Here is a 17173-nt window from a genome sequence, read left to right as displayed (position 1 = left end):
TCACATCACTTCAAGGACAACATTTGTTTGAAGTTCTCACTGTATTTGCGTAGGTTTCCTTCCATACCGCAAAAACATACAGATATGTATTTGGAACTTAGGATGTGGGGACAGTGATGGGTTTGAGCAATGACAAGCTATGTAAAGTGCTGCTGAATAAGCTGTACAGATATATATATATATTTATATATATATATATATATATATATATATATATATATATATATATTATATTATATTATTATTACTATACTTAAAGGGAACCAGTCAGCATTTGTTCCGATCAGGCTCCCAGAATTGCTGCACAGACCTTGCAGACCCCCATTATGTCTGGGGTTCCTGGCTCTGTAGCTTCATGTCCCAGTAAAACGCTGTTTAATACTGTGTGCGAGGCAGCGGGTTAGGTTGGTAGGTGATCAAATACTTATTTATTGCAATAAAATGCAAACAATGTGATTTTCTGGAATTTTTTTTTTTTATAGATTTTGGGGGAGATTTGTCAAACTGATGAAAAGTATAATTGTCTTAGTTGCCCCTAGCAACCAATCATATTACACTTTTCATTCCTCACAGATTCTTTGAAAAATGAAAGGTGGAATCTGATTGGTTGCTAGGGGCAACTAAGACAATTCTACTTTACACCAGTTTGATAAATCTCCCCTTTGTCTCTCACAGGTGAAGTGTAATAACCTTTGCTGCTAGAGTGCTTTTGTAAGGACGGGGAGGCAGGGACAAGACACGACAGTGAGCCCTAATACTGAACCCACCAACTGTCCCTACCTACTTGTCTTAAACGGCCCTAGGCGGCCGTGGACAAACGTTCCCTGTACTGGATACGTGGACACAGAACAAGACAAACAAACACAATATAGGATAGTCAAACAAGCCAGGGGAGAACCGAACAGGCAGAGCAGTACAAAATCAGGTAACAATTGGATAGTCAAAAAGTCAAGCAAGAGGTAAGGTAACAAAGTCTAGCAAGCAGAGGGATAAGGTACGGGGAACGCAGGAACAGACAGGGGGAAGCTGGGATCAGGGTATGAACCGAATTACCAGGGCTGGGAGAGTGCCTTAGCTTCCTTTTATGCTGAACAAGAGCCCGGTTCCGGATCCCCATTGGACTGGCGCTCAGATCTTCCAGGATCCAGATAGGCAGAGAAACCAGTCAGTCTAAAGACCTACTCAGCTGCAATAATCAAGTCTCCCAGTAATCAGTTTAACTCTCGCATTGCCAGGAAGCTGAGAAGCAAGCGGGTGTGACAAATAGAAGTAAAACCAGACCCAGTTCACACCAGGTTACTGCACAATCCTGACAGCTTCTTTACGGTTAAATAGGGTATTATTATAAAAAAACACCTTTTGACATGTCATAGAAATGAACATTCAGACTCAGCATGTAAGTCAATGGGACCATGTAAGTCCCAAGATTTCGAGCACAAAGAGCGAAGAGAAATCTACTTACCTGTGCACTTTTCTTCCAACTTGTACTTGTGAACACCCACTAATCGACCTGTCTTTAGGACAAAGGTATTTAAATGGCATGTAAACTTTAAGGCTTGGTTCACACTACGCACACACTGTTTGCTCAATTACGGATGGTGTTATGCAATACGGCCGTGTTTTTTTACGTAGTCTGAACATAGCCTAAAGAAACCTGGAGTTTAGGGAAGACACTAAAGAGAATCATCCCTTAGAGATATGTAAGCCAAAGAGTTTGGCCAGAATCTATGAACTTTAGAAATATTAAGATGGTAATTGTGTGTCATCCGCCTCCATAGGGCTTTATTATCCACCCTGGATACACAGGCCTTGTTCTAGTGGGAAGAGATGATCACTAGGAAAGAAAAGATGATTCTATCTTTACCTCACAAAGAGATGGAGACAGTTTTACCGGCCATGTTCGGCTCCCCCTCCTAATGAATAGCAATGGAGTGCTCTTGGAGATGGTAGTGTGGTGTCCCACCACTGGTGCTGTCTGTAACATCTTAGTAAGTCATTCCCTCAGGTTTTCACAAGTGGGAGATGTAGTGTTGTGTTTTCCTCACTGGGTGTCACTACTGTCTCTAGTCAACTTGTAGCACAGTTGAAGTTACCAAGGGTTAAACTGTTTGTACCATGTGTTATATTCTGTTCTTTCCTAACCTATCACTTTTCTTCTCTCTCACCCACTCACTTAGCCCCACCACTCACAGGATGATTTAGTTTTAGCCCCTGTAGGAGGAGTTTGTTCCTGGTGGAAGAAATTACCACTACCACTCCACTCCACTGCTACCACTCCAGGTTGCCGTGACAAGTGCCCAAGTGACCCTAAACACCCCAGGGTTAATGTAATACTGTGTAATGCAGTGTAATAAAACCGGCTATATATAGTAAAGCTGTACCCATCACAGTAGCCCCGCCTCCAGTGCACCAAACTGCCCAATTAGCCTGATGATACAACTACTAAATACACGGAAACTGTGCTGAGGATGAAGGTAAGAGATATACCTTCATCCTCAGCGCCCCATGCCCACTAGGGAGCTATCAGCAGTATGGGTTACTCTAACCTGCTGATAGTTTCCCTTTAATACATATTGATTTACTATGTACAGTTGCTTCTTGATTTAGTCTTGTGTATTGCATAATACGTAGTGAACAAGTCATAGCCGCCTTACACCTATAGCATATGACTGTTGGAATGAGAGTTGTTACGGTAATTCTGGCGGCATGGTTTAAGTAAAGATTAACCTATAAACCTCCAACACAAATTGCAGGCTTTATTATTACACCATTACTATTATGTCATTGTAAGTAGACAATGAAGTAACCCAAACCTTCCCCCCTTTTCCTATTTCCTTTTCAGTTCTTCATTTTTTTTAATTTTTTTTTGGACTTTCTAGTCAGCAAAACAGGATTTTGTGTTTACTAACCGCTGCTTCCTGAAATTTCCAAGTCCAGAGGAATTTTATCTGCAATTGAAAAACAAAACAGAAGCCTTATGAGTCACCGCAGAAAAATTCTAAGCTTCTCGCCCTTTGTCCCCTTTTATAGTTTCGGTCACAGACAGTCAAGGATGCAGGTTACCATGGAGACGAGGGGACACCACGAACTGCGGCAGCATAACAGGAAACAGAAGGGGATCGGAGTGACAAAAGTTCCCGTTTGGGGGTTAAGAAAAGTCTGATAGCTGTCCTGTAAGTCAGAGGAAATCGAACAATACATGTTTAGTAAAATGTTTTCATGTCATTGTCTTAAGGAAGACCTTTAATCCCTGAGCTGGTGAGGATTATTGTGATATATCATGATCCATATCTGAAATATGTACATGTAATACACTTGTATGTGTCACCATTGTCACACTGTCTGGCCTACCTGGCACCACTGTCAGCAAAAGACAATGTGACGCTGCTAATTCTTAGGCCACAATACTCACAATAAGCTTTTATAAAAAATATTATTTATTTTTTTCAGAAAATTATTAGATGTAGATATAATTAAATTATATTGTACAGTCTATGAAAAAATGAAGGGGTGATATTTTATGATTTTAAATTAAAACTTCCACCATTGCTTTTTTTAGACAAAAATGCAGAAATAATAATTGTACTGTAGTCTTTGCCGTATAAATGCAGGAGATAGCTGAATAATACAAGAGCTTGTTACTAGAAAATAAGACACTGCCTTATATATATATTTTTTTTCAAAGAGGCGCTATGTCTTATTTTCGGGGGCTGTCTTATTTCTCATTCTCCCCCTGGGGGAGAGAGGGAGGTAGGTGGCACGGGACAAGCTCGGGAGGGAGGCAGAGGGGGGAGGGAGCTGAATGGCACCGGACAAACATGGTAGAGACTGCTTATAGTAATTTTGGGGCTGCATCCATCTTCTTCAGGCTTTAAACACCAAGAGTTTGGGTTCAGGTGAACCTAAACTTACTGTGAGTCCACTCATCTCTAGTTGTTACCTACAGAGGTCAGGACCCCCCCTGCAATCTCTTACGTGTCCCCTATCCATGGCTTTTGATTGGACCATCAATAGAATAAAGGAAGGAGGGCCTATCGTTCCCTGGGCCCTGGCACTGATATACCATACTGTGCTGTATGCACAGTACTTTCCCATGTTTATGCTAAGGGCCAGGCAAACAGCAAGGAGCTCCTCGTTTTTCTGGCACTATCCTCAGTTTATCGCCACCTACTTTCCCAAATGGCAATAATGCTTGGTGGCTATCGCTGTATCTTTGTTTTCCATATATTTTCCCAGGTCGTCCCTGGGCGGTATCCTCCCTTTGCATGGAGCCGGCAGCGCAGATGAGTTTTGCAGGCCTTGTTTTTTTGTATATTTGCAGGGGGAGAGATGAACAATAAAAAAGCAACTTAACTGACCATCTTGGCTCCTGCGTCAGCACCGATATTGTGCCACTCCGGTCCTAACTGTGCAGCCGCTTCCAAGTTTGGGGTTATGACATAACAAGCCTTCCCCTCCCCCACTGCAGTGGGATCCCCCTTCCGTAGCATATATACATATGAAGATTAAACTGCCTGGACAATACCGTTAAGGATGCACTTACAATTGAAAGTGACATTCAAATTTCTTCTGCACCTCTATTGATGGAGGTCCAGGACCGTTGGACCAACCCTATAGGTGCACAACTGGAAGTGGTTGGGACCAAGAATCCTTCGAGTTATCCTTTAAGTCCCAAATATAAATGGTGGGCTAGGGCAAAAGCGTTAATAAGCAGATCCTTCATGGTGCATGGTCTGGCATTGAGTTTATATTATCAGCAGACAAGAGATTTTCCTTAGCAGAACTAAAGAGCAGCTGCTTTACACGCCTATACATCTGGACTGCAATCTTGTTCTGCTGATGTGATGGAGAATCTCTCATAAGTTGCAAAGATCAAGGTCCGATAGACCTCCCCAATATTGCATACCCTTCCTCCTGCTACCACTGACAACTGGGAACCCAGAAAGGACTTGCTGGTGCCGCCCTCATACTTGAACATAGTGCTGGCGGCATTACCTAGACATTGCTTCTACCTAAAATCAGCTTTACACAATGCAGTTTAATGTAATTCCAGTCCATCCAGTCCATCATTTTGGCGACTTCTAACAAAGAATTTTGAAAGAATTAGAAGATGTCAGAATTTATTTCGGAAGTTCCCTTTTCTTTTTTCTGTGGTACAGCATGTATTCTTTTTTTTTTTTAGGAAATGAATTCTTAGGAAATCATTGAAAAATATTTTGTTTTCTTTGAATTTGCTGAAATAGCACATTCTATATGGTATGTAAGGTATTTGAAGCCTTTTCCTGAATTTTATGTTTTTACATCACATCTCAGATGTTATCGGTTGTAACCTGCTCACTCTGTCCCATAAATCCTAGTAGTTAGCCCATGAACTTGTCAGCCGGCTTTGGAGATGACCACTTCATGGACATTATATAGACGGAACAGCTAATATTAAATGAATGCAAAAAATGAGAGCAAGTACAGCTATTTCTATGGAAGAGTGGAAAGAAATCTGTGAGAGTGCTGAGGCTTGGTAGTCCTCATGTTTGCCATGGTATGGGTTACTATAGCCACAAATGGGCAAATGGTTTTTCCAGAACATCTCACTTGAGCGGCACAGTAAGAAGGGTTGCACTTAAAGCGACTCTGTACCCACAATCTGACCCCCCCAAACCACTTGTACCTTCGGTTAGCTGCTTTTAATCCAAGATCTGTCCTGGGGTCCATTTGGCAGGTGATGCAGTTATTGTCCTAAAAAACAACTCTTAAACTGGCAACCCCGTGCCCTACAGGAGTGGCCTAGATTGTATATGCATTAGGCTGGCACAACCTCTCTGTCCCTCCTCATCATTAGGAATGCTCCAGGCAGATTGCCTACTATCCGTCAGCTGTGTCAGCCCGGCACATGCAAACAGTAAAATAAAAAATTGTACTAAAAACAGCACTGTTCCAAAAATCCAAATGTGCACCATGGAAGAACGTTATATATATAATTTATTAATAAAGCACAAGGTTTACGCGTTTCAGGAGTTCAATAGTTTTCCCTTCATCAGGACGGTGCAATATCATGTACAATCAGGTGAGTATCCAGTTTAAAAAGACAAAAAAGCCCGCCAAACACACCCTTTTCCCTGGGGGGGGGCAAAGAGGGAGGGTATATGTATTCAGTGTAAAACTTCATACTTAAAAACATTAAAACACAATGAAAAACATCAAGTATATAGTACAGAAAACTGTAAGACGAAGAATAACAGATTAGACCTGTAGATCGCTCCAGCGGAGAAGACAGATCTTGAAACAGATACAGCGCAGCTTGGCTGCTGACAACGGCCGTTGTAAGAGTTCAGTGAGGCTGTTCAATTCAGTACCTGACAGGGTTCAGTCAAGGCTCAAATCCCCATCACGCTGCACAAAAGGGGAGGAGTTACAGCAATACGGAGCTACAGCGGGATCCCCATAGCGCCATAGTGTAGTACAAAAGAGGAGGAGGAGTCATCATCAGCACCACTGAGCTGTTCCTGGCGCTACAGCCCGTGATGTGACTGATAGCCAGTGTGATGTAGGACTGCAGATAGACAAATACTGGTCTAAATCACAGTCGCGCTACTTCTAGTAAGGCGGCCTCGAGAGACTTCTAGCCCGGCACATGGGCTGGATCATTAAGATCACCTGTGCAAATGTTCAGCATGGAGAAAATGTTCCAGTGGCATTACTAATGATGAAGAGGGTGGGGAGGAGAAACGGAGGGGTGGTGCAAAGTTAGGACACAGATATTCTAAGCCCCACCCTTAGGGCACAGGGCTGTAAGTTTAACCCCTAGACGACCCAGGGCGTATAGTTACGCCATGGAAGTCTGTCCCCAGACGACCTAGGGCGTAACTGTACGCCCTGGGTGTTTCTCCCGCTATGAAGCGTGCTCCGGAGTGGAGCGCGCTTCATAGCAGGTGGGGGCCGGCTGCAGTGAGCAGCCGGGACCTCACCGGTAATGACACGCTGCAGCGATCGCGCTGCCGCGTGTCATTAACCCCTTAAACGCCGCGATCGCGGGGCGACCGCGGCGTTTAAGTGTAAGTGACAGGGGGAGTCCCCTGTCACTTACCGATCGGGACCCCCGCAGTGTGACTGCGGGGGTCCCGATCGGTAAAACGGACTGCAGGAGGTCTCTCACCTGCCTCCATGCGGTCCGATCGGCGATCTGCTACTCTAAGCCTGCACAGGCAGGCTCAATGAGCAGATCGCCGATAACACTGATCAATGCTATGCCTATGGCATAGCATTCATCAGTGTACAAATCAGACTAATGTATGTACAAGTCCCCCAAAGTGACTTCAAATGTGTAAAAAAAAAAAAGTTAAAAACACTAACACACAACCCCAAAACCCCGCCCCCAATAAAAGTTGAAATCACCCCCCTTTCCCATTATATAAATAAAACATATAAAAATAAATAAATAGATAAACATATAATATACCGTAGCGTGCGTAATTGTCCGATCTATTAAAATATAACAAGCGTCATTGCGAATGGTAAACGGCGTACACGAAAAGAGGGAAAAAAGTGCGCGGATTACCGATTTTATGTTACATTATATATATAAAAAAATTTATAAAAAGTGATCAAAACGTCCGATCTTCACAAATATGGTATTAATAAAAACTAGAGATCATGGCGGAAAAAATGACACCCCATACAGCCCCGTAGGTGAAAAAATAAAAACGTTATAAGCGTCACAATAGTCCCATTTTATTTATAATTAATTGCCAAAAAAAAGGATTTAATTAAAAAAAATATATAACATTAGAGAATCTGTGTAACCTGCATATGGTTGTGTTCGGACTGACCTATAGAATAATGGTATCATGTCGCTTTTACCATATAGTGCATTACGTAGACACAGGAACCCCCCAAACGGTACCATATTGCATTCTTTTTTGCGATTTCACCAATTTATATCTTCATAAATAATATATTTGGGATTCCATCATACATGTTATGGTAAAATGAATGACGCCATTACAAAGTACAACTATTCCTGTAACAAATAAGCCCTTACATGGCCTGTAGATAAAAAACTGAAAGTGCTAGAGCTCTTAGAAGGGGAGGAGGGAAAAACGAAAACACTAAGATCAAAATTTGCGCGGTCCACTGGGTCATTTTGGGCCTGGTCCTTAAAGGGTTAAAAGTAGTTTTTTAGGACAATGACTGCATCACCTGCCAAACGGACCGCAGGAAAGATCTTGGATTAAAAGCAGCTATCCGAAGGTACAAGTGGTTTGGGGGGAGATCAGATTGTGGGTACAATCTCAGCCTATATAGTTATACTTATAGGACCTGTCAGGATAAATATTTTTGTAAATACATTCATTTAGCAAACTTCTTCTGATATGCTGCTCTTTACCTCCCATTGTTGATAGCTCTGACCACCTCTTTGCTCTAAAAGCAGTGGTCTGGATATAAGAGCAAAAGAGCAGAGCAGTAGTCTGTAACTTAGACAACCAGCTGTCAACAATGGGAGGAAAGAGCAGGCCATGTGAAAAAGAGGCAAGTTGCTAAATGAACGTGTTTGCGAAAATATTGAACTTGACGAGTCCTACAAGTATAACTGTATTAGTGGAGATGGGAATACACCCTTCACCAAGGTTGGTATCTATAGTCCTATAGCAGAAAACTGGCATGTCAGTTGTTTGCGGCGCCGCATGGGATCCCGGCCGGAGCGCATAATATGTGTATACGCTCCGTCCGGGATCCCATAGAAGGAGAGGCAGTGTTCCACACCGTGCAAAGTACTTTTACGTAGTGTGAACATAGCCTTACACTGTGCTGTAGAGAGGAGACATTAGACACACAAAGCAGTACAGGACATGTAGTCAGGGGCAGTCTTGGCATTTCTGGGGCCCCAAGCGAAGTTATGTCTGGGGCCCCTCCTCGACACGCGTTACAAAACAATAGACCGCTGTGTGTTGCCCCTAGTAGTATATACCCCTTGTGCGCTACCGCCAGTAATATATACTCCTTGTGTGCTGCCCCCAATAGTATATACCCCTTGTGTCCTGCCCCCAGTAGTATATACCCCTTGTTTGCTTCCTCCAGTAGTATATAGACCCCTGTGTGTTCTCCCAATTATATATAGCCCCCTGTGTACTCCCCCAGAAGTATATAGACCTCCTGTGTGCTGCCCCAGTTGTATATAGACCCCCTGTGTGCTCCCTCAGGGGTATTTAGCCCCCCTGTGTGCTCCCCCACTTGGATATAGACCTCCTGTGTGCTCCCCCACTTGGATATAGACCCCTGTGTGCTCCTCCAGTAGTATATAAACCCCCTGTGTGGTTCCCCCAGTAGTATATAGACCCCCTGTTTGCCCCACCAGTATTATATAGACCACTTGTGTGCTGCCCCAGTAGTATACAGACCCCTGTGTGCTCCCCCAGTTATATATAGACCACCTGTGTGCCTCACAAGTAGTATATAGACCCCTGTATGTTCCCCCAGTAGTATATAGACCCCCTGTGTGCCCCACCAGTAGTATATAGACCCCTGTGTGCTCCCCCAGTAGTATATAGCCCCCCTGTGTGCTACTCCACTTGGATATAGACCTCCTGTGTGCTCTCCAAGTTGTATATAGACCTCATTCTGCTGCCCCAAGTAGTATATAGACCCCCTGTGTGCTGCCCCCAGTAGTATATAGACCCCTCTGTGAAGCCCCAGTAGTCTATAGCCCCCCTGTTTGCTCCCCCTGTTATATAGCCCCCTGTGTGCTCCCCCCATTTATATAGACCCCCGATGTGCGCTCCCCCAGTTAAACAGACCCCTGTGTTCTCCCCCTCCCATATAGTATATAACACAATAAAAAAAAACAATTATACTCACCTGGATCCGGGCGTCTCCTCTTCTCTTAACTCTTGTGGCTGCAGGAAGGGTTTTCCCTGCGATCACAAGAGGCCGCACTCATCCTGTCCTGGCGCCGATGCTCCAGTGATGTCACTGGAACGCCGGCACCACAAGGACAAAGCTGCCACTTGTGACCGCAGAGAAAACCCTTCCTGCGGCCACAAGAGTGACTGACAGGAAGGGAGCCAATGTCTCCCGCCCTCTCAGTGCTGCTGCATGTAACTATGAGCGCTCATTACGAGTGCTCATAGTTACAGTTCAGATGGCAGCAGCGAGCGGGGCAGCGGCCCTGTCCAGCGGTCTTGAGTACAAGAGCAGGGTGTGGGGGCTGTATGGGAGCTGGATGTTGGGGGTCCCAAGCGATCGCTTGGCGTGCTTGGTGCCAAAGACCGCCACTGCATGTAGTATCACACTATAGTGTAGAGAGGAGATACTAGACACACACAGCAGTACAGAACATGTAGTATCACACTATACTGTAGAGAGGAGATACTAGACACACACAGCAGTACAGGAAATGTACTATCACACTATTCTGTAGAGAGGAGATACTAGACACACAGCAATACAAGACATGTATTATCACACTGTACTGTAGAGAGAATATACTAGACACGCACAGCAGTACAGGACATGTAGTATCGCACTGTACTGCAGAGAGGAGATACTAGACACACTGAGAAGTACAGGACATGTAGTATCACACTGTACTGCAGAGAGGAGATACTAGACACACAGCAGTACAGAACATGTAGTATCACACTGTACTATAGAGAGGAGGTACTAGACACACACAGCAGTACAGGACATATAGTATCACACTATACCGTAGAGAGGAAATACAAGATACACACAGCAGTACATGACATATAGTATCACACTATTCTGTAGAGAGGACATACTAGACACACACACAGCAGTACAGGACATGTATCACACTATACTGTAGAGAGGACATACTAGACACACAGCAGTACAGGACATGTAGTATCACACTGTACTGTAGAGAGGAGATACTAGATTCACACAGCAACATGACATGTACAGTAGTATCACACTATACTGTAGGGAGGAGATACTAGACACACAGCAGTACAGGACATGTAGTATCACACTGTACTGTAGAGAGAATATACTAGACATGCACAGCAGTACAGGACATGTAGTATCACACTATACTGTAGAGAGGAGATACTAGACACACACAGCATTATAGGACAAGATGGACAGGTCAGAATGCTGTGGGCTTATTACAACTCACACACAACCTATATACAACTAGATGCTAAAGGTACCTCTACTAATGGAATTCAATTTGTAGGGATGTACTTTATCATTAATTTTATGAGACAGTTATACTACAATATATCTTTCCATATCAAGTCAGCACCATAAGAACAGAAGATCTCTCCACATTAAAAAAAATACAGGTACAGTAAATTTTGCCACTATACTGTTAATGGTGTCAGATAATATTAGATCATTACAGTAAATGCAATTCCCATGGCTTTTGCAATACATTGTTGAAGGAAACCTTCATAAATACTCCAATAAACCATCAAGTCCTGGGGGAACAAAATGTTTTCCGAGCCTGAATTCTGAAATTTAAGACATCCCCTACTATCAGTCTCTAAAACTGTGGAACATAGATAACTTAGCCAACTTTAGGAAGATTTAGACCACCATAGGACTAGCTAAATGCTAAATTGAATTTTATGCCCGGAGTTTCACGTAAATTTTTTTCTACTTTTTGGTATGTCCTAGAGTAACCATTCCTTTAGTTTTATTTCCGCATATCACTTCTTCTTTCGAGTTTGGATTTCCCCAAAACACATATATTTTTATCGCTATGAGTGCCGCGTGCCTCTGACACACGCAGCCACTGTCTATCCGGTAGGTCGCCCTTCCCACTTTCCAAAGCTCAACTGGACTGATCAGACCTTAAACCATAATAATATTCTGTAATATGTTGCACAACATCAGGGTAGAAAAATTGGATCCTATATGTGCAAATTACAACAATGTGCTACCTACTATAGTTAACTCAAGTTCTTTAGAAAATCTGATATTTTATGAACGTAGACATGAGGGTTCCAGTAGGTCAACTGCATCATAGCCATGTATGTGTATTATAGACTCATAGGCAAGCTAAGTAGTGTATTGCATACTATAGACTGAAAGAGCAAAAATGTTTTTATTCTAAACATGTCTTACAGGGAAAGTAAGTTAATAAAAAAAAACTGTTTTCACATGTCCTGATCTACCGTCACCACAGTTCCAGCGGTGCCTGGTCTACAGCTGTGACCCTCTTCAGTCTGTGATTGGCTGAGGGACCACTTTCTCATGTCGAGATGAGAAAACGAGTTGAGCGGTAGATCCGGGCATTAAAAAAAAAAAAATTGTCAAGCAGATAGCTTAACATATGTGGGGTTCGGCTACGCACAATCTTCCATTCCAACCAATGCTTGAAGTACTTCCAAAAGACACATGGGATCCCTATAAAAACACAAACTTGATAGAACTTATCCATTATAAGGATCACTCATCAGATCCATTAGCCTGTTTTTGAACCAGGATATTTTTATATCAGTGCTGTATTCCATTGTTTTTATGTTTTATTTTGTAAGCATCCATGATTTCTAGTGTTAAATCTTTCAATCTCATTACAGAAGTCGCTAGTTTTATCTTTGAGGATATGTTTTTTTAAAAACTGTATCTATAACTAGTAGTGATGAGCGAATACTGTTCGATCGAATAGATATTCGATCGAATAGTGAGATATTCGAATATTTGATATTCGTACTAATATCCCGCGGATATTCGATAAATATTCGATAAGCGTTCAAATCCCACAGCTTCCGGTTTCACCCTCCAAATGGTCAAATAGATGTTTTATACTAATCGAATACTTGTTCCCATAGACTTTAATGGGATCGAATATTCGAATATTTGCGGAATATTCGTACGAATATCGAATATTCGAATATCTCACTATTCGCTCATCACTAATAACTAGATCTTTAATTTCTTAATATTTCCATTAGCAGTAGAAAGGCTTGTTTTTTGCGGGATGGGTTGTGTTTATGTCACAATTTTAGGTCCATATATTGAATTGTAAAACTTGAAAAATAAACTGCAGTTCTACCATGTTTTGGTGTTTTTGTTTTCAGTGTGTTCAGATGTAGTGGCCATCAACATTAGTGGCGGTATGCTATACTGTTGGGAGTGGCATGTTATTCTATTGGTATAGCATGACACGCTCACTGCAGTGTCTCCAATCTGTAGCTGTTAGTGAGCGAATCATGGGGATCAGTTTAGATTAGACATAGACCAGAAAAACATACAGAATATGGAACTTAACCTCAGTTTGTGACTGGTAGCTGTGTTATGTCCATTTTTGTGCAGCAATTTTTTTTTTGCCATTTACCAGAATCAAAGAAATTTTCTGGTTTTTGATGGGTGAACTGTTTTCTATCACACTTTGATTTTCAAAAATATGCAGTTAAAAAGTACAAATGAATACATTATCTTACAGTCATATATCATAAAATGGCCTTTTCTGAACCCAATCCAGGACAAGAAAAGCATTGTGGAGCGGACTAACAGCTGCCGACAAACCATTTGCCTGCTGATATTGAGTCACTAAACATGGAACGCATGACATTCCATGAAAATTGCAATTTCAAAGCGCTTAAAGAAATGGTGCCTCCACATTTAAATGGACATTAGTGAATATCTTAGGGAATTGCGTGACTAATACGTCCCCAATAAACTATTTATATCCAGGTTTAATGGGTAGAAGTTTAATGGGCCAAAGTTTTTGTTTGTATGGTTTCTGTTGTGTTTCTATAATCATGTGGTTCAACATGCCACAAAAACAATAATAACATAAACAACTAAGAAAAAAAGGAAGACATTTATACATTAATTTTTCTTAGGCAGGAAAAAAAAAACATAGCATCATGTACAGTATTTTTGGGGCAAAATAAAAATAAATAAATAAAATTCGCAATTTTTTGGTTGACATTTACTATGTATTATAAACCAAATATATATTTATTTTATATTATGTTTTATGTTATTTTTTATAAACTTTTTAGGGGTTGGAAAAAATTATCATTTTCTTTTTTTTACCTTTGCACCTCTTTTAAATTGAATTTACACTAAATTTTAAATTGAACTTATTCTATGGATGTATGAGAGTGACATATCAAAGTTACAAAAAAATAGGATAACATCTTATTATTTTTGCATGGAGCCTTTAGTATGGCTGTCTACACTGATATTATGTGGTATTATAGAAAGGATGCTCATATTTATGTTGGACACAACACAAAGCGCTATGCAGTCACTGGTGGTGTATGAATAGCAATCAATAGATTGTGCTCCATGGAAAAACAAAACAATTTCCACTATTATCAGTATCGGCATATATGGCTATTGGTTTCTGAACAATCACTGTTGAATATGGGATATGGGTACCTCACAAAGCCATACAACTCATAGTTCATAGTCATGTGCGTAGATTTTTATTCTAATGATATTTGGCATAGAAATTCAGGCTGGAAATTCATTACATCAGAAGCTCGACTGGCTTGACGTTTCGAGGGGAGGGCATTTGCACTGATTTTTTAAAATGTTTTTTTTTTTTTTTAATTCTTTCCTGAGGGTGAAATGAAGCAACATGCCTTCTGCTCCATCAGTGTTAGAGATTGCAGAATAAAAGGGACAGGAATAGAGATGAGTGAACCTCGAGCATGCTCGAGTCCATCCGAACCCGATCGTTTGGCATTTGATTAGCAGTGGCTGCTGAACTTGGAAAAAGCCCTAAGGCTATGTGGAAAACATGGATATAGTCATTGGCTGTATCCATGTTTTCCAGATAACCTTAGAGTTCAGCAGCCACCGCTAATGAAATGCCGAACGATCGGGTTCGGATGGACTCGAGCATGCTCGAGGTTCGCTCATCTCTAGACAGGAAGTGACTTAGCATCTCAAAGTCTGGACAAAGGGGAGAGAACTCCTGGAGGGCAGCTCAGGCACACTGTAAATTGGAAGGAAAGCACACACAAGGCAATTTTTAGACTATGTACAGAGAAAAAAGAGCTTATATAGCAAACTGTGGTAGCTGTAGGGAAGAAACTAAGCATTTTGTTTTATAAAACCTATGGAGTAAGTGTTTAGGCACCATAATATATATGATTTAAAATGCTTTCAAAGGTGCCTATAGCATTCATCAATTTAGTGTTATTTGGTCAATGTTTTGGACTGTTGGGCACTATTACTGCTACAATTACTTGTATACTGTATGACAGCACATGATAGGAAGGCAATAATATTGGGCACTAGTCAAAATAGAGTCAAATTTTTAGACTGTGACTTTCTGTAGGGCGTCTTGATAGATTTTAACTACATAGCTACAGTCCAAAAGTCTGCATGCAAGTCAATGTACTGCTTTGGACTGTGGTTGTAGCTCAATCAAAATCAAGTCGAGCCCTAAAAATACTTCTTAAGGTGCCTTCACACCTACCGTATCGCAGCAGAAAATCTGCTGCGGATCCGCAGCAGATCCGCAGCAGATTTAACTAAATGAATGAACAGAACACAGCATTAAATACGCACTGTAAAATCCGCTGCGGATCCGCAGCAGATTTGTAAGTGCGGATTTGATGCTGTGTTCATTCATTTAGTTAAATCTGCTGCGGATCTGCTGCGGATCCGCAGCGGATTTTCTGCTGCGATACGGTAGGTGTGAAGGCACCCTTAATGAAAATGGGGATCAGGTCAGATCTGGGACTTGCTTGTTCATAGTAGACATTTCAACCAAAGGACTTGCCCATACCAATCTAGCTTCCTCATGATATGAAACAGTAATTTTACCATACCCAAATATGACTACTAGCAGTTATATATAGTTAGGGTGGAGATAAGAAGTCTAAATAACCATCAGATACAGATATATCAGATATGGTGAAGTTATAGGAAGTAACATTTACATAGACACAGTTTTCCCACCGTAGAACATTAACATGTTTGCCTTCTCGGATATCTTGTACAATAAGTTGTCCTTTAATTAGCGCCTTGTGTTCTCCCTTGACTTCTGTATAAGCATATATCATAAAAGATGAAAGAAACGCCAATTAACCTGTACTCATCCCAGTCAGTAATTTTCCTCTATTCTGGCCTGTTATCAAGAGCTGGAGTTGCACATACCTCAAACATGAGAAAGCGGTGAGAAGCATGTCAAATCCTGTGTTACACTGGAAAGCCAATTTGTCAAGCAGATGGATATATTTTTAAAGATAGATCGCATTACTGAGATTATTGTGTGACAGTTTGTGGCTGCGGCCCACTGTGTGTATACAGAGCCGTCTATAGGAGTCCGTGACAATGTGTTACTACGTATGACAACCACTGACTTACTGAGTCCGCCAGTCTGTGTTTAACAATTTGTTTCATGTATTTGCGTTTCTTAACACGTGTCATGTGTGGACATCAACCATATATGTTAGATGGTAGATTCAGGCGTAGGTCACGTTTAAAAAGGGACTGTAATTTTCATTGTCACGTCCTTTGACGCCCCCCCCCCCCCCCATTGTCATGTACTGTCCCTGAACTAGACATAACACAGTGTGGCAGATTTACTAATCCTGTCTGATACTTAGTGTAAACTTAGACTAGACAGTCTAAGGATGTGCCATATTTATCCCAGTAGCTCATGCTGTATACATAGCTCATGTCTTTAAACTTGACTAACTTTTTATACCGACGCTTGGTTTACTTGGTTTACTTTTCAATATCAAAATATTAAGCCACTTCCTCCCATGAAGCCACACCTTCTCTAAGCCGTCTGCTTTTTTTTTTCAATTTTTATTGAATTGCCCTCTCTCATATTGTTTGGCAAGACATGTTAGGCTCTGTTCACATCATGTTAAAAGTCTACATTTGTCCAATGTTAAGGAAAAGCTCCTGGTCCTTTTAGCCTTTGTCAGGCTGGTTTGAGCCCAGAAAAAAACGTCCCACCAGGAATCTGCCTGCTTGGGCAGATGGTCATTCTGGGCCTTCTATATGGGGAATTACTCCATCTGAGATTCCTAGGCCATATGCAGATTAAGTTTAAAACAGTCTTTTTTTGCTATTGAGTTTTCCACACAATGGAAAAACAGCTATTCGAAACAAAGAAACATAGAAGATTGTCAGCAAAAAACGACCACTTGTTTCATCTAGTCTGTCCTTTTAGTAATATTTAATAAGAGGGCAATGGATTTCGTCATAGAGTGCCAGTAGTCAAGAGTGAGAATAC

At 41.5% G+C, this 17173-nt stretch overlaps 1 long non-coding RNA gene across 1 annotated transcript in view; it reads left to right on the top strand.

The window, feature by feature from the left end:
* The first annotated feature begins 3105 nt into the window (after positions 1-3105).
* The window catches only part of LOC138790007 (uncharacterized), a 33021-nt gene continuing 18953 nt past the window's right edge, over positions 3106-17173 (top strand). The window contains exon 1 of the long non-coding RNA XR_011362826.1: positions 3106-3173. This is a non-coding gene — a long non-coding RNA (uncharacterized lncRNA). The remainder of the gene's footprint in view (positions 3174-17173) is intronic.

This window comes from Dendropsophus ebraccatus, chromosome 4 (assembly GCF_027789765.1).
Source record: "Dendropsophus ebraccatus isolate aDenEbr1 chromosome 4, aDenEbr1.pat, whole genome shotgun sequence".
In the NCBI taxonomy this organism is placed as follows: Eukaryota; Metazoa; Chordata; class Amphibia; order Anura; family Hylidae; genus Dendropsophus; species Dendropsophus ebraccatus.
Note: the sequence above shows the minus strand (reverse complement) of the source record. Positions and strands in the feature narration are given on the sequence as shown.